This window comes from Zonotrichia albicollis, chromosome 1 (genome assembly GCF_047830755.1).
Source record: "Zonotrichia albicollis isolate bZonAlb1 chromosome 1, bZonAlb1.hap1, whole genome shotgun sequence".
NCBI lineage: Eukaryota > Metazoa > Chordata > Aves > Passeriformes > Passerellidae > Zonotrichia > Zonotrichia albicollis.
Genome location: NC_133819.1, coordinates 65848625 through 65865355, shown reverse-complemented (window position 1 = coordinate 65865355; position 16731 = coordinate 65848625). Strand labels below are relative to the sequence as shown.

Here is a 16731-nt window from a genome sequence, read left to right as displayed (position 1 = left end):
TTGATAAGTCAAGGACTTTTAATTTCAGTTTCGAATGAAACCGTCCCCTGAAGGAAAATCCCGGCTTCATGTTAATCTATTTCTGTTCGAGTGATAGAGACGGTGCAGTTTTATCATATGGAGCAAGGGTTATGAATGGGGGAGAGGGAAATTGAGAATGGCCAGGGAGAATATTGCGCCGTAGTTATTTTTGTGATGCTGCAGGATAATAGTAGTAATTGTACGTTACTGCACCTAATTTATTCGTAAAACCGGCCCGGCATTTTACGGGTAGCAGCTGTTTTGAAAGGGTGGCTGTAATCTCCTCACTTTTTACATAAGGCAGAGGTCGATAGGTTTTCCTCCGTGCTCGGCTGTCTGTCTGTCTCTCTCATCATGTAGCGACATGTCAGCGGTGCAGGCTTTCAGCGCGCTTACTCCAGCCCTGATCAGTCATGTAATTAGATCAGGCTGCCATGGTAACAGACGGGATTCTCCGTATTCACCGGCCAGCCAGGTGCGTGTGTGGCTGCCGGGCGACCCAGCGGGCCAGCCCTGCATGTGCCTCCTTGGTGGCGTGCGGCCGGCGCGGCCACCGCCTCGGGCTTTCCGAAAATTGAAAGATGCCGGCGGTGGGTTCCTAATGGCCGAACTTCCAGGGAAGGGTGTTCTTTGCCCACTGGAGTGTCAGGCAGATGGGACCGTACGTGGCACGCTCAGCAGGTCAGCCAAATCGTCAGTTCCACTTGCGTGTGTTACTAGCAAATTAATGAAGGTGTGGTACTTCGTAAAAATGCTTTTGGCTTATACAAGCTTGCATGAAAGTTTCTTCTGAGTTTTCCTTTTTTTTTTTTTCTTCCTTCTCTTCCCCCCACCCTCTCCCCACTTCCCCCCCCATCCCCGTCTGTCTGGTTTAACTGTTTGGTGGCTGTAGCAGTGTTTGCTAACAGTTCCCATTCCAACATTCTCATCATAGGCCACAGGGTTGTTATTCTCCACTCCTCTACTGTACTTTACACCCTGTGGCTGCTGAGATGAAAATTGGTGATACTTGATGTCAGTATTGTCACTCTGGGTTTGTTGAAGACTCCTCATAGTTCTTAGCAAGGTCTAGGCCCTTCTGTGTGTTCAGTTTCTCATGATAAAAATAATTCTTGCCTCAGCAAAGACTTTGTTTCTAATATAGGTGTATATTTTGCATTTATCTCATCAAAATATTATAGCCATAGAGCAGGAGACTTTCTGACACAGTTTATAATAGCGTCAAAGAATATGTAATATAATAAGCTTTGAACTGCGTGTTGCTCTTAAAAACATGTTTCACCAAGCAGTGTATATTTGTCTTCATTCTCATTGTTTGAACATGACTCTTTTAAGCCATTTTTCCATAAATGTAGGTATAATTTTTTAAAAGCACTAAATTTGGCACTGTGTTCTAATGTCATAAATCTGGAGTAACTCCAGGGGATGGGATTGTGAGCCACTTACATGGGTGTATATCTCAAATAACTCCATTTATTGGATTTAATCCAGGCATGTAGTAGAGTAACCAAGCTCAGAAAGTGATCTGCTGCATATCACTGTTATTTTCTCTATATTGCTTTTCATGGCAAAAAGCACTGTGGGTTTAAATAGGATTTTTGCCTGATTAAGGAGCAGCATTAACTGTCTATAGAAGTGGGTAACACCCCTACTCCTGTCACTAATCTTGGGTGCACTGACACTAATATTGAACTTGGCCCGGAGGATTTTGTGTCTCAGTGATGAGAAATCATCAGCACCCACAGCTCCTGAGTGTTTGTAGTACCAGGCTGGAACATAAAGCAATCCAGAAATATCTCAGTAAAACAGATATTTTAATCACTCTGATGGTAAAGCACTGGAGCTGGAGGAGGAGGCAATGAGAAATGCCTGTTGGTGGTTCAGCTGTTGTGGCAACAGGCAGTGGCAGTCTTGGGTTTGGTGTGATGAGTTTGCAGGTCTCAGCCTGCCTGCTGAGCAGGAGTGTTTCTTCTTGGAAGGGTGAGGGGACAGAGTATTTGCAGGCAATTTCCTGCACTGAAGTGCAACTTCTCAGTGCCTCAACTAACTTGCCCTTTTGGTTAGGAAGGAATAGCCTCTGCTCGGTGCGGCTGCCTCCATTCTGAGGAGGTGTCTTGAAACAGAAAAGCTTGTTAGGAGGACTGGCTGGAGAGAGTGGAATAGTCATGAGCAAAATAACTCCTGTAGTGTGAGCCTTTGTGTGCTGCATGCTGCTTATACATATTTTATTGTAAGACAAATTACCTGTGTGACTAAGAGTGTTAGAAAGTAATTATTTTCAAAAATTCAATATATACATAGTTGAAAAAACTTTTCTGAAAAATAAACAGTGCAACTTTGCTTTTCTAGCCTGATTGGATCTATTTAGAAAGGTTGAAAAAACTAGTTTTGTTTTAAAAGACATTTGCAAGAGACATGGAATTTCACTTTACAATTTTTTTTTATGTAATAGATCCAGTGGCCTAGTTTCCCATTAATTAAGAAAATAGACACTTGAATGCAGTCACCTGAAAAACAACTAAAGATTTAAACATTAGAATTTTAAAGTAATTGTCTTGGTAACATGTCTAGTAAAACAAAATCAAGGCCTAATTTTTCCCCTTGCTGAGGTTTAGCAGCGCATCTTAGCAGATGACAGTCAGGATTGTCATTGTTCATATGTACACTGCTTTTGTTGTGGTGTACTAATTGAGGGGGAAATGCAATGAAAAAAGTGTGGCAGGCTGTAAAGGAAGTGCTTGTCAGGGTTGCATAGTTGGTCTTGAAGCACTGGCTGGCTGCAAACCTACTCCAGCGTGCGAGGCAGCTGCTGGTGGTGATGCTTGAGAGAAGTCAGGCTGTGTGACAGCCTCAGCTATAACCACACAGGTTGTGAGTGATTTGCTTGTTCTGGAGAACTGTGCAGGTATGGTGTGTACAATTCAGAGAGTGCAGATAACAGATTTAGTTGTAGGTCTCTTCTGAGACTGCTGTAACCAACTCTGTGTTAACAGATAACGATATAATTAGAACAAGAAAGAGAAGTATGGCAGGCTTGGCACAGGTAAATATTTCATTGCAAATGACTGACTTGCTATATTCCAGTGACTTCAATAGCCTAAGCTTTGCAAAGTGAAAATCCCGTCCAAATGTGATAAATAAATAAACAGGTATTCGGTCAAAGGCACTGTATTTTGAAGTCTTATTCAGTGGTTCACATTCTTTATATGAGAAAATTGAAGATTTTTACATGGTTTTGGCTGAGGTGATGCATGACTAACATTTTAAAATGTAAGAAACTTTGCAGATTCCTGATTTTTGCAAAAATACAAAAACTAGATCCATGACCGTAACTCCTTTTTGATCTCAGTGCGTGTGTTGAGAGTGTAATGCTTCATGGCTTTTTTTTTCTTTCAAAGCTGTACTCTGAAGTGGTTGTACAACACATGCAAATCTTTATGTGTGCATTGGTCCCAGTCTGCAAAGTTACTTTAGTAGATGTCCCAGTGAGTAGATGTCCCAGTAGAAATCCTCATTTGCTGAATGAGGATTGATTAAAGAACCTATCTAGAGTTAAGTATGCGTGTAAATCCTTTCCTAAATAGGAACAAGTAAGTGTGCTCATAAACTGAAACAACAGAAATGATTCTCAGTGAGGGAGAAATGGTCCCACTAAATCCTTTTATTGTACCAAGGGTGATAAAAATATTTGGTGAGATTCCAAATGAAAACCCCAAATGTATTTTAGTAGGTGATGTCAGCAGAAGTTCAGTGCTGGTTCTTCATGATTTTGCTGAGCAAAATCACAGAAAAAAATGAAAAAACTACATTGTTAAAGTTTTTTTTTTGTTTATATTTTTGGGAATTTACAGTAATAGGCATCAACTGTAGCATGCCACCTTTAATGACAAAATAGTGTACAAGGTAAAGTCACATTTCAATGGGTGATTATTTTTCACCTAGTAGTAGTAATTGCAGCACTACGTTTTCAGGATGCTACTGCTTCTCAAATAAAATATATTCTGTTGGCAGTGAAGACAGTCATCTCCACTTGCTTATGATTCTTCACCTCATTAAGATCACATTTAGGAAAAGAGCACTCTGAATAAATGGGCTCTGCTCTCTACTGGATGAGCTCTGTCTGCAGAATTAAATCTATGGTTTATTTGTGCTTGAGTAATAGTAAAAGCAGCCTCTCTCAGTCTTCATTGGGATATCTTAGTGTGTTGTAAATGACTGTAAATGTTGACTCTTAACTGTGTTTTTGTTTCTCTTTATTTTGGTTTCCATCTCCTCAACTCCTGGATCAACAGTCACATTGCAGGCCAAGCCAGATGGGCAAGCAATACAAGCTGTGAATTTATTCTTGACCCCGTAGGACAGTGACCACCATCAGATTTTTCTTCACCCTACAGTTATGCACTGCCAATAAGGTGAGAATGCAATGCCTTTTTTTTTTTCCTTCAGCAAGTGTACACTGTCTGCTCTGGGCTTTAGGCAAAGTGCACATCTTCCTGGTGTCTGTGTGATTACCTACCTGTGATAGGTTTGTACTTCCCTTGCCTGGCAGCAGAGGTCCTTGAGAAACTCTGCTCAGAAAAATTCTTTTAACTCTGATGACTCAGTTCTGTGACTTACAGAACAGGTGGGTTCCAGATGGGTGGTTTTATGCTCACCTGAGGTCAGAGTGTATTCAGTTACTGGAAGATGTTAGTATGAATGGAAAAGTTGGCAGACTTTGATTCTTGTTATAAAATGCCATGTGTAAAATTGAATAAATCCTTCCTTCACTTTTATGATCATTTTCAGGATTCCTGTTGCTTGTCACCTGCTTGGCTTTTCCACTGTCTTGAGTTTCTTCTGTGCATTAAACTTTGTCCAGCATTAGAATAGTTTCCAGAATAATTGTATCTGTGTGTCTTTTGCTCTGTTTTGAGGAATGCTTTCAGTTCTTCTGATTTTCCTCCCTGAAATGCTGTTTCCAGACAAGATGTAAAAGTGCACATGTATCAGTCTGCTGCTGTCCTTTTCCTCTCTCTCTCCTTACCATATGGTTGTGGAAAATAACTTGAAAAGACCAAGTCCCAAGACTCAACAATCATACTGCCAATAAAAAGAACATAAATTTTTATTTTATTTCTTTAATCTGATTGTCATTAAGCCAGCCTGGTTTTTTGGACCTATTCTATGATTTTTAAGTGCTTGGGATTGGCAATGCTGCTAATGCTTTAAGAAAAAAAAGATAAAGGGTCATAATAAAATTGCCTGTGTCTTTAAATAAAAGAAAATGAAATATAGTTATTGCTTGCAGAAAACCAAAGGGTTTCTTTTTTAAATTTACAATCTGAAAGCTTAATTACAATAGCACTCTTATTTATGTAGGGCTGATCAGAAAGTCTCTGTTGCAGAATAACTTCTTAATGTATACAGCATGTCATAGAAAAGTACGCAGTGCATCATTTACATTTTACTGTGGCTGTGGGGAAGGGTGCTGTGTTTTAGAGGGAAGTTGCCTAGGCAAGTAGTTACATGCAAGGACAGGCCTGTTACAATTTCCAAAAGAGCTTGAATGATGGGAGTGAGTGGTAACCACTGTAACTTCAGAGCAATAAGAGTAAAAAACTACACAAAGTGCCCATGCACTGGCACACTTTGTCTTTCCATTTTGGAAGAGAACTGAATTGGTAGCAGCTATTGACTTGGAACATCAAATAGAAAAAGTTTTTTATTATGATGTTATCAGTTATACAAAACATTTAATTTTTTATTTTTTAAGATTAACTTGGGTTGTGGAAAAATGTGTTTATTTTAAGAAGTGATTACTGCTGGAAAAATGTGTATATCTCAATTAGAAGAAGTAGTTGTTTATAGGGCATTAGTCAAGTCCTATGAATAATCAGATTGTGTTACCCACGATGTATTGCTAAGTCACCTTGGATATTTTAGCATCTGATGTTTTCTGCAATTGCATGAGAGACAATATATTCAATGTTAAACAAATATTTTAAATTAAAAATGTAACCTAGCTAGTCTGATAGGAGTATAGTACTAAAGTGCTTGTTTTCCTATACCAACTCAGCTTGAAGTTTAGTATTGTATTTGTGGACCTTAGATGAGGTTAGATTTGTTTTAACTTCTTATTGTTGGACATTTTAGTTACTGAGTTGGAGGTACCTCTGTTGACCTCATTAGTTCTTATTTTTTCTATGGAGCAATCAAAATCAGGCCCACTGTATAACTAAATAAGTGAAATAAAAGTTATTGGGATAGGCACTGCGTGCTTACAAACTTTTCTCTGTTACTGGAGGAAACAGGCAGGAGCTCACAGTAGTAACATGTAAAAGAAACATGATGTGGCACTGTGCAGGGAGCAACCACAGACAGAGCATTTCATACTCACACTCATCATCTTTCTGGCTTTTGCATTTGTTTTGGGGTGAAGGTGGAAACTGTCCTGCTCCATTTTAGGCAGACCTGGGTTATGACCCTGGAGTGTGACAGAGGGAGAACATGGGACACGTTTGAAGGCATCCAAAATGCATCTCAGAAGCCATACTTGAGGCCTGACGTCCCTGCATGTGCATTCATGGCTTCACTCGTGTGAGGAGTTGCGTGGCTTCAGTGGGTAACATCTTTGTTGTGTGTCAGCTGTCCAGGTGTGCTTACCTTGTAATTCAAGCAATGTTTTCTGCAGAGCCAGCTAAGCATCTTGCCTGGATAAGGACATGGGTATTAGTAAAAGTAAAGCAAAAATAAATAAAAAGATACAGCTTTCTTTCTTTTTCATTTTTAGTTAATTTTTGCCTGCTCTCAAAAACATAGAGTTATTGTTATTTGTTCAGAGCATGCACTGCCTCCTTCCACGTAGGCAAATGACTCAATGCTTTCTTTTATACAGTTGTCTTGAGAGGATTTTGCATGAGGTACTGGATATTTTAACAATTAAAGAGGTCTTTTTAATCTTTTCTGTTGTCGAGTCACTTGATATTTATTAATCATAGTACTGGGATGAATTTACAGCTGCAGCCCATTTGTAAGAAATTTTTTTTGGCTGAATTTTAAGTAAGTATGCCTGTATGCTACCCAATATAGCTAATTTTTACATAAGACATAATTTCTGTTTTATGCAGACTTCTGACTACCTCTCTCTGTAAACAGGCAACAATCTGCCCTTTTAAAATACTTAATATTGAGCATTAAAAGAATGAATTTATCTCTGTATTACTGTGTGCAGTGGTAGCTTTTTGGTTTTCATATCAGGGTCCTTTTATCATAGCTGGTTTTATTTCTTCCCTTATGCTCTTTGTGAGGGCCTGCAATATCTGTAGGGCTAAAAGAATGTGGGCAATGGAGATCTCTAATGTTTTAAGTGAACAGCACAAGTGAAATGGAGTTGTGAACTAGCTATAACTGGATAGTAATTAGGAATATTTTTTTTTAAATTGTTTATATGCCAGCAACTAAAAAGTAAATTAAATGAAGTGATGTGAATGCTGATGGATGTCTTAAAAATGAGGCTTTGTGGTGCCCTCACCTCAGCCATAACCTTTCATGGTTTTCCCCTGTTGTTCCTACTGCAGATACTGAAGGCCTGCTGTCTGACTGATAGAAAGTTTCATAACATGGTCTGAAGTGTAAATGGCATGGAGTGCAGTGGTATGCCTGCATAAAAACACAAGGCTGACATTCATAATGTGATATAAGGCACTATCTGAGGTTTGATTCGCCTTCCAACTTGGTGTTTTAAAAGGTGTATTTGCAAATGGAATGAGATTTGCTGTCCCACACTCTGCAACTTGTTAGCATTCCTTTAAAAGTGTGGGCTTTTGCATGTTAGTGTGAGTAGATGGAGAACCTCCATGTGCTGGGGGTGAGGAGTGGTGAGGTGTCTGGATGTGCTGTGCAGTTGTGTGCAAGCCTGAGCATCTGTGTGTGCCCTCCTGCTGCCTCTCCCTTGGCTCTGTGTGTTGGGCAGGGCTGTGCTGCTGGGGTTTGCCTTGCCTTGAAACCAGGGCTGTGCTTTTGAAAGAAAGTTAGCCCTTGTTATTAGGGGTATAATTTTGGTATGAAATTAGCCCAGGTGGCAGCATCTGGATTTAAATGTATTGGCTGAGGGGTTTCTCATGTTGAGACACTGTGATAGAGGCAAACCCTGAATTTGATAATTGCTTCTTTATTTTCTCATCAGTTACTTTTTTTGGAAGTAGCTGTAAACCTGACTTCAAGATTTATTGAGTCACTCCTTGTTCTATGAAAAGTACAAATGCCAAAGTGTTCCTCACTTGTATTGGAGTGTGGCTGTGACCATCACCACATTTTGCCTGTCAGGTACCCATGTATGAACGCCTTTGTAGTTTTGTACAGCTAACATTTCTGTCAGGCCAGCTGCTTGAAAGAAAGTCAGGCTTTAATGGAGACGGATAATTACAAAAGCAGGCTTAATCCTCCTTTACCGTGTTTTGTGCTACTGAATATTTTCTCATTGGTGTGGCTCCTTTTCAGTGGCACATGTAGTAGCTGACTAGAAAGTGATATTTTCAAATGTATATAATAATAAATGCATTTCTCCTCTTCCATAGCCCCTGAGCACATTTTCTGCTTGGTACTGTGCTGTATTCATAGCTTTCCCAAGGTAGTCTGACAGCAAGTAGATCCAGAATGGTTTGAAAATTCAATATATTCAAGGGAAAAAATCGTAGTAGGTTATTACGGTACAAGAAGTTGTAACTTTATTCTCCATGTACCACTAGCAGTTAAAAACCCATCACACTAATCGTATGTACTGAATTTTTATTTACAGATTAGGAGGCTCTACTTTGACATATGACTAGCAAGGAAGCCCCTCCCTTTAACAGTTGTATGTCATCTGCTTCAGAGAACTAATTACTTGGCAATTCCCATTTGATAATTCCCTCTTTATTTTCTGATGAGTTACTTAACAGTGATGAGCTTGTTGAGCAGAATGCCGTGTTTAATCTGTGCTTCAGAAACTACAGTGTGGGCCTGGGGATATCATTGTTTCTGAAATGCTGTTTAGCCTTGCCATAGGACCATTGAAACCACACTAAGATACGTGAACAGTTCACAGTTAATGATCAGTTGAACGTGAGTGATGCACAGCAACTGCCAAAAAATAAAGGAAGGGTTTACATTGCTGTTGCACTGAAGCAGGAAGTTTAAATATGGAATTTCTCAAAAGAACCCCAAGCACCAATCCTAATGTAATTTAGATGCTCAGAAGCAGAAGCTTATGTCAGAGATATACCTTCTATGTATCATTGATCTTCTCCACTGAAACAATGAATTTAATGGAATTTTTTAAAAAAAACCACTGTTTATTGTAATACCCATCTGACAGCTTAGCCGACTCCTGGTGGTTTTTGTGTTCTTTTAACATGAGGTACTTCAGTAAGTTTTTACATTGTTTTCTCTGCTGTTACCTGTCTTATTCATTCTTCTCCACTTCCTTTTCACATTCTTTTACTCCAGCGGCCACAGCAACCCTTGTTCCTGGCTGGAGAATGCATTAAAAATCTCACTGCTAATTACAGCATCACTGTGTTTCTAGAGGGTACCTAAGTTCAGCAGTGCTTAGCTACAGCACCAGGCGAGGGGATTTATGGGGTGAAATGACATCAGCCTGCTCATGACAGGCATGGTAAGGTCAAAGTGAGTCTCTCTCTTGCAGATCAGGAGTCAGATGGGTCCTGTTCAGTCCCAGTGTCTCTGAAATTCAACTATGCTATTGAATTTGAATCCATTTTTTTACTGGTTTCTGTGGAGAAAGGTTTGTGGATCATCTACAGTCACTTTGACTAGATGGTGGTATTATTCTACTGATACTGATACCTGAAGATTTCCACTGAGGCTGAGCCATTGCTATAAGCTGAGAATTGGGCTATTTTTCCTTTATTAAATAAAAATACAGCATTTTTTGTATTAGCTCACATGACATTGCATCATCAGGCTTGCTGATTTATTAGATACTCACAATGATATCTCTTGCCCACTACTGGAAGCTGTGTAACAGGATTGTTTTATCAATGAGAAGAAACTCATTTGTACATAGTTACATGTGTTTTTGTGAAATTAGTCAGAGGAACAGTAGTTTTATGAAACATATAATTCAGAACAGATTAATCTACTTTAATTGTGTTCATGAAGTACACCAGCTATAAAATCTTTTGAAAGGAATATTAATCAAGTTGATCAAAGATGGCTTGAAGTATGGAATTCAAATATGAACACAATTACAGCAAATATACAGACAGATAGAAAGTAGCTTGGGAGATTATTTTTAAAAAATTACTACAAAAATAAGTCCCATTTTCCTTTTTGGATTTTTTTAAAAGAATATATCATGTTTTAGAAGCAAAGATACAAGAAGAACAAACAAATACAATTTGAGATTTTATAAAATGCAGTGAATAGGCATTTTAAATAGCATAATAACACAAGGAGTCAAAACCTCACGGAAGGTCATTGAACCATTTTTCAATTTTTTGAAACCTGTTTTTCATTCTATTTAATACTTTAATAACTCATGGTGTCTCAGGTAGTGTTATATAGGCATTGCTGAAAACAGAAATCCTCTCTAACAATCAGAAAAGAAATATGACTTTCTTAGGATGCCTCACCTGTGATATGAAAGGTTTGCTTACACTGACCGGACTTTCCCCTTGACAAATCCTTCTACAAACCATTACAGCTTTTGTGGATGGACCTTCATCCTGAGCTATGGTATCATATTTATTTTCCAGAGGCAGCCAAAGAGTTATTAGATGTTGATTTAGACAGATTTTCGTCTGCCTGCTTCAGAGGTGTCTAAGATTGGACTTCAAAGTGTTTGGCCCCAGACACATGGATACATGCCAATACTATTTCTATCAATAGTTATGCCAGTGAAACATTAACATATGAATATTGTGACCATGATCTTCAGTTAACCCAAGATTTTAATTACATGCTAATGCATTGAAATTTGGCCTCAAGTTGAAAACAAAGAAAACCCAACTCACTAACATATGGTGGAGGTTTCCCTGTTGACCACTTCTGTTTTCTCCCTGGCACCAAATAAAATGGTAGGTTCTCTCTACTCTATTACAAGGAGAACCTGATACTTCCTAGATACTGTGTTTCTTTCTTCTGGATTTTCTTTTTCCTTTTTCTCACCACCCACCCTGTTAACATCGCTCTTCTGTAAGTGACACCTGCTGATGGACTAGCTGAGGATGACCTGCTTGGTCTGGTCATACAATTTGTGTTTGCATGTCCTTGTTTGCAGAACTGAGCAGCTGCTGCACCTCTCTGTTTAGGTCTTGTCTGCTTCCCCTTTGAATCAGGTTGAGTTTCATGTTTCCTTCTTACCACTCTTGCTAAGCTTTCTTGGATCTCTGCTGTGATCTGGCCTGATATTTTTGTTGTTAGTGACAGTCTTGGAAATCACATGTGACTTCCTTTGTGAACTTGACAGTTGATTAATTAAACTGGGGCGAGGTAAGTGATATATGTTACATATGAGTATGTGTAACACGTGTCCTGTTTTACATGGAAAGAGGATGATGGTGGAGCTTACAGTACAATAGTCTATAGTTTAAAATTATACTATATGGTGTTTGGATAGCTCACAAATGCACTGGAAAAGTTCATAAAACAGATGTGATACTGCAGTCCTGGAAGAGCTGGAGAAGTAAAAGTCTGCATTTTGCTCCATATTTGCACAAGATGACAAAGTAACTCATTCTTGTTGTGTGGTCTTCAGGTGTGAGAGTGATAGAATCAGCATGGATGCCTCCTGCCATTTGTTTGTCACCACTGGTTTATTTCGATTGCACCTCAGTAGCAGGCTCAGAGGGAATACGATGTGTAGTCACTGAGCAAATTAAAGTAATTCCTCAGTGAAAGTATGACATTTGTTACATGAGGTTACTATCCAGATGTTATCTGTTAGTGTACAGTGAGAAAGAGCCTTAAGGAAAATTGAGGTGGGCAGAAGGTAAGCATCTGAAACACATTAAACATCAGCAGTCGAGTACAACCCTGTTACCTAAGGAGTCAAACTTGGTGAATGTCATGTTGGCTGTATGGAATGGGAGAAATGCAAACTAAGACACACTTCTGCTATGTGTGCAGCTCTGCTATGAGGTGTGTTCATCTGAGCTGTCAGCTGGCTGGCTGCAGTGTTTGCTGCTGTTTACACAGCTCAGCCAGGGTGTCTTTATGAAACCAGCAGTGCTGTGCAACCTAGGCTGCAGCAACCGGTGGTTTTTTGCTGCTCTTATTTAACACGAAGGGTGCGTGTTGTGCAACGCACCGAGGTGCTCAGCCAAAGGCTGTGGTGAAATAAGGGGTCAGGTTCCCACCTCTGTTACTTACTTGGGTGGTTTCAATGGAGCCATGTGGGTGTAAATGTGGTGTGATAGAGTCTGGGGCCTTTGGCGTGTGTCTGAGCCTCTGGGCTCAGAGCTGACGCAGACAGGTCAGCACTGCTGATCGCACACTGTTTGTTTGGTGGGAGTAGAGAAGTCACTTGGCTTTTCCTTCAAGTGGAGAAGGACTGAAAGTTGTTGCTCAGACAAATGTCATCAGTCTTCTTTTCTTCCTGTGCTTCAGGTGGATATGTTGGTGAATAAGACTAATCTTTCTTTACATAGCCCAAACAGTGTTTTGCCTTTTTATCCTTCTGTCCTGTTTTAACCATTTCCAGACTTCTTTCTCTTGTTGCTGGCCAATTAGTTTTTCTCTTCACTGCCTTCTCTACCAAGATTCTCCTGTGCTTAGCAGTTCTTACTGCTGCATATCTGACCTACTTGTACACGTCTGCCTCACTGGCTTTGTTACCGGCACAATACTTAGATTTTGTGTAGACCATTTCTTCCCTTTTAATTCTGTGTGTGTTTCTATGTGTCTAAAATGCCCTTCTCCTTAGGGTGTTTCGATACCTCAATAGTTTTCTGCAGAAATGCAAATTTGAACGTTGTTTCATCTACCTCTCTTCCTTCCTAGTTTAGTCATTGCTGGATTCTGAGCTTTGCAACCCCAGTGATCTGCCTGGACAAGCCTTTCACTCCATGCAGCCTTCCGCTCCTCCTCATGGGAAAAGACCATTATTTCTTCTCTGAAGCTTCTCTGTGGGTGCCTGTTTCTCTGGCTGAACATTGGATTTTCAGTTTATGTGCCCCTGCTAGTCTTCTCTGGTTTCCAGCTGCAGTGTCTCTTCAGCAGACATCTTGCTTTTTAGGCTTGTCAGCTGATCTCTAACAAATCAGTAGCATATATTTGTTTGTAAAATGTTACATGGCACTGTTAAAAAACACAAACAATGAAAACCACAAAACCAAAACTCATTCAGTTATTTTCTCTGTACCTGAGCATAAGCCTGGGTAATTTGCTTATAAAATAATGGAGAACTATTACTTTATTATCATATATGTGATCTTCTAATCAAAGGATTCTTTTACTGTATTAATAGCAATAATTCAAATTGTTAATGTAAATTTAAAAAAATGTAGTACCATTTTCATGTGTCATACTGATGGCTCAAAAGTAGCAGCTTGAGCACTTTTCTTTGGGCTTCTTTATCATCACTTCTTCTCATACCGCGATAAAGTTCTCTAGTAATAGATTGTGAAATATAAGTTAAATCAAAAAAGAATTTTTGAAAAGCACTTCATTCAGAAAAAGAAAATAAAAGTGACATAGTATGCATTTTGAGTGAGGTTCTTCAGAGAGGGAAAAATTCCTGGACTGCTATGGAGAAGTACCAGAATGAAGCACCCACTGAATGAGTGAAGTTCACTTAAGGTGTGAAGTGGAAATATGTAAGAGGGGTTTTTAAAAATTTTTCTTTTTTTTTTTTTTTTGTGTATCAGCATGCTTTTGCAATGAACTGACTATTGGAATGATACTGTGGTTATAGTAGATTAAAAAAACCCCAAACAATATAATAATTATTTTAATTGATAATGCTGGAGTTGGTATGTTTTCTCAAAAAGGAGGCTTTTGACTAAACAGGAAACCGTCAAAAATAACTTCTATCTGGAAATTGATAACCCTTCTTGTTATAAATTATCCACAAAAAGATACAGACTAAGGGATATTAGAGGAAAATACCCATTTTACAAATTGATTTACTCAGTGAATATAACAATAGCGTGAGTATAGTTTCACTTTTCCTGTATGTAGGCAGTTTCTCGAGGTGAGAAAAACATCTGAAAAAACCCTCAACCTCATGGTTATGAGATCATAAAAGCTGGTGCAGGGAGCTTGGAGGTATGAGTTACTACTTTTAAAGTCCTCTTTCAAAAACAACACTAGACTCCATATTGATGGAGTGCTTTTAAAGGCAGTGCCCTTTTAATCAGCAAACAGGTCCTCTGTGCATCAAATAATTAAAAATAGAGCAAAGTTTCTGAACAAGGCGTCTGGCAGAAGCGTCTGTACTTCCATCTGTGCATGATTAGCAGAATGTTTCATGATATTTAAATAGCACAAGCTTTGCTCTCTTTTTTATTATTTGTTGTACTGAAGACCTGTTTGCTTGTTAAGTGGTCTTTTTTGAATAGTTACTGGCAAGGAATCAGGAAAGTGTATGAAGACATCTTGTACACATTGCAAATGCCAAATTGTCCCTTTTTTCAGAGACACTGCCCTTACTATTTTTTTAGATTTTTTTTTTTTTGATTGGAGTTTTACCACATCCCTCACTTGATGTTTAAATGTTCTTAAGGACCAGTTGATTTCAGAGGGAGCTGAGCAGGTATTTCTGCCCAGGGACTGCAGCCTGGCAGCTCACGGGTGTTGCCCTCCCTGGGAGGCGTGTTGCCGTGCGAGTACGCACCAGGGTGCACTGGCAGAGTACGTGTGGCGGCTCAGCTCTGCAGCTCCTGCCTCTAATCTGCTGTGCACACTGCTCTGGAGCCTTACCCTTTCATGGGGACGTAATCAGCCAGGCAACAGCTTTCCAAGTGCTTTTGAGGCCTTAAGCTGGGACTCCTCTTTGCTGGCAGTCATTCAGCATCGGATTGTGTGCCCTTCGTCTCTGGCTAGCAACGCGGCGCTTTGCAGTTGTAGCCACTGATTTCCCTCTGTACTAGTAAAGATTCTGTGTGTGTATTTTACAAAGGCCTGTACAAGAAGGTATGGAATGAAAAGAAGCTGCTGTCTGGATGCTGAGTGCATTGCTGTAGCTGGCTGAGGGCAGTTCTGTTATGTGCAATGCCCTGTTGTTGGGTGCCGGCAGGTTGGCAGGGAGCTGAGACGCTCGGATAGGCTCAGGGGTCCTTTATGGAGAGCCAGTATTCAGTCTTAGGACAATCTGTGGTCTTGGATGGGCATGGAAAATAAGAGCTTTTGTGGTGTGTGTAAGTAGTGTTTACTCTGTAGCTGGGCTTTTCGTTGCTGGGTTTTTCTACTTGTGTTTGAGGAAAGTTGTGGTGTGTGATGTGTGAGTACTGACCTGGGTCGTCTCTTAACTTCAGCTAAAAACTTCAAAAGAAATTGTGGTTACTACTGAGAGCAAAGCTGCTAACCTGTCAACATAAATGTATAAACTCTGTGTGTTTGCACCTTAGAAAAAAACCACTGAAACACCTCGGCTGTGAAGAAAGCGTGTGCTATAAGCCTCCACACAGAGTTCACCCCACTTCACCTGGTTAGCACTGTGTTACTGGTGTCCATCATGCTGTTTCTGGCCCAGGTTCTGCAGAGCAGAGTGCTGTGCAGTCTCACAGCAAGTTCTCCTCAGCAGGTTTATATCTTACATGGTGACGTTGTTGAGTTTCAGGGGGAACAGTGATAGGCTCACTTCGCAAATACCTGTCCATTGCCATCATTCAGCTACTGGTCCAGGGAAGGCTTGAAGATGAATGACTATATACAGGGAAGTACTGAAAGGGCACGAGAACGAACAAACATGCTTCACTGTAAAAACTGAGGGTAACACGTATGCCCATTCCTTCAGCTAAACCTCTCAACTAATGCATGAAGCAGTTGCACTCACATTTTACCCACACTGCTCTTAAAAATCAGTTCCCTTAATAATTGATTTCTTCAGAAATAAGAATTACTTGTAGAGCTGATTCTTGATTAGTGCAGTTTGGTGGGTCTAATATTAACTTTTTTCCAGGAGCAGGAAGGAGAGAAAAGACTCAGGTTCATTTTAAAAAGATTCATAAAGTTGTGTTGGTAGGTTGGTTAAACTAAGCCAAGTTTTGTGTTTTGCTCCTAGTATTTGTTCTCAAAACATACCATAATGATTTTTTGGAACAGCTTCAGCGTATCTTGTGAATTTGAATTAATTAATATTAGTATGAGTTTCATACTGTCCAACAGAACTTGGGGTTTTTTGTGTCTTCTGTCATGCCCAAGGTGCTCCAAGCACTTCAAAATAATGAGTTCAGTTATAATAGTGCTGAGGCTCTGTAGACAAACAGCCATTCTTCCGAGTGCAAGGAGATCAAATTAAAGGATTGCTTTTTTGATAGGAGTGGGAAGAATACTGCTTGTGATGCTAGTAATACCCCTGGTATTTTTTCAAGAGCATTTGTGACAGGCTTCTTGTTTTGATAGACCAGATTTTTCTGTTTATTACTAAATTTATAATTCTCAATGCACTGTAAACAAAGTGAAGAAGAATTGCAGGACACATACTCAGAAGCTGTTGTTCACACCTAATGTTGTATTTCTAGCCCTGATTATTTGACATCATGACATACTACATGAAAAATCTGG

The 16731-nt window shown here is 39.6% G+C and overlaps 1 protein-coding gene across 21 annotated transcripts in view; it reads left to right on the top strand.

Annotated features, from left to right (window-relative positions):
* The window catches only part of ATXN1 (ataxin 1), a 367362-nt gene that overhangs the window by 150616 nt on the left and 200015 nt on the right, over window positions 1-16731 (top strand). For 18 of the 21 annotated variants that reach the window (XM_074543277.1, XM_074543189.1, XM_074543203.1 and 15 more), the window contains one exon: window positions 4314-4433. The gene's annotated coding sequence lies outside the window, so the exon portion shown is untranslated. Of the gene's footprint in view, window positions 1-4313; window positions 4434-6468; window positions 6622-16731 lie in introns of all 21 variants that reach the window. The other 3 variants (XM_074543262.1, XM_074543250.1, XM_074543254.1) reach the window with 1 other exon arrangement.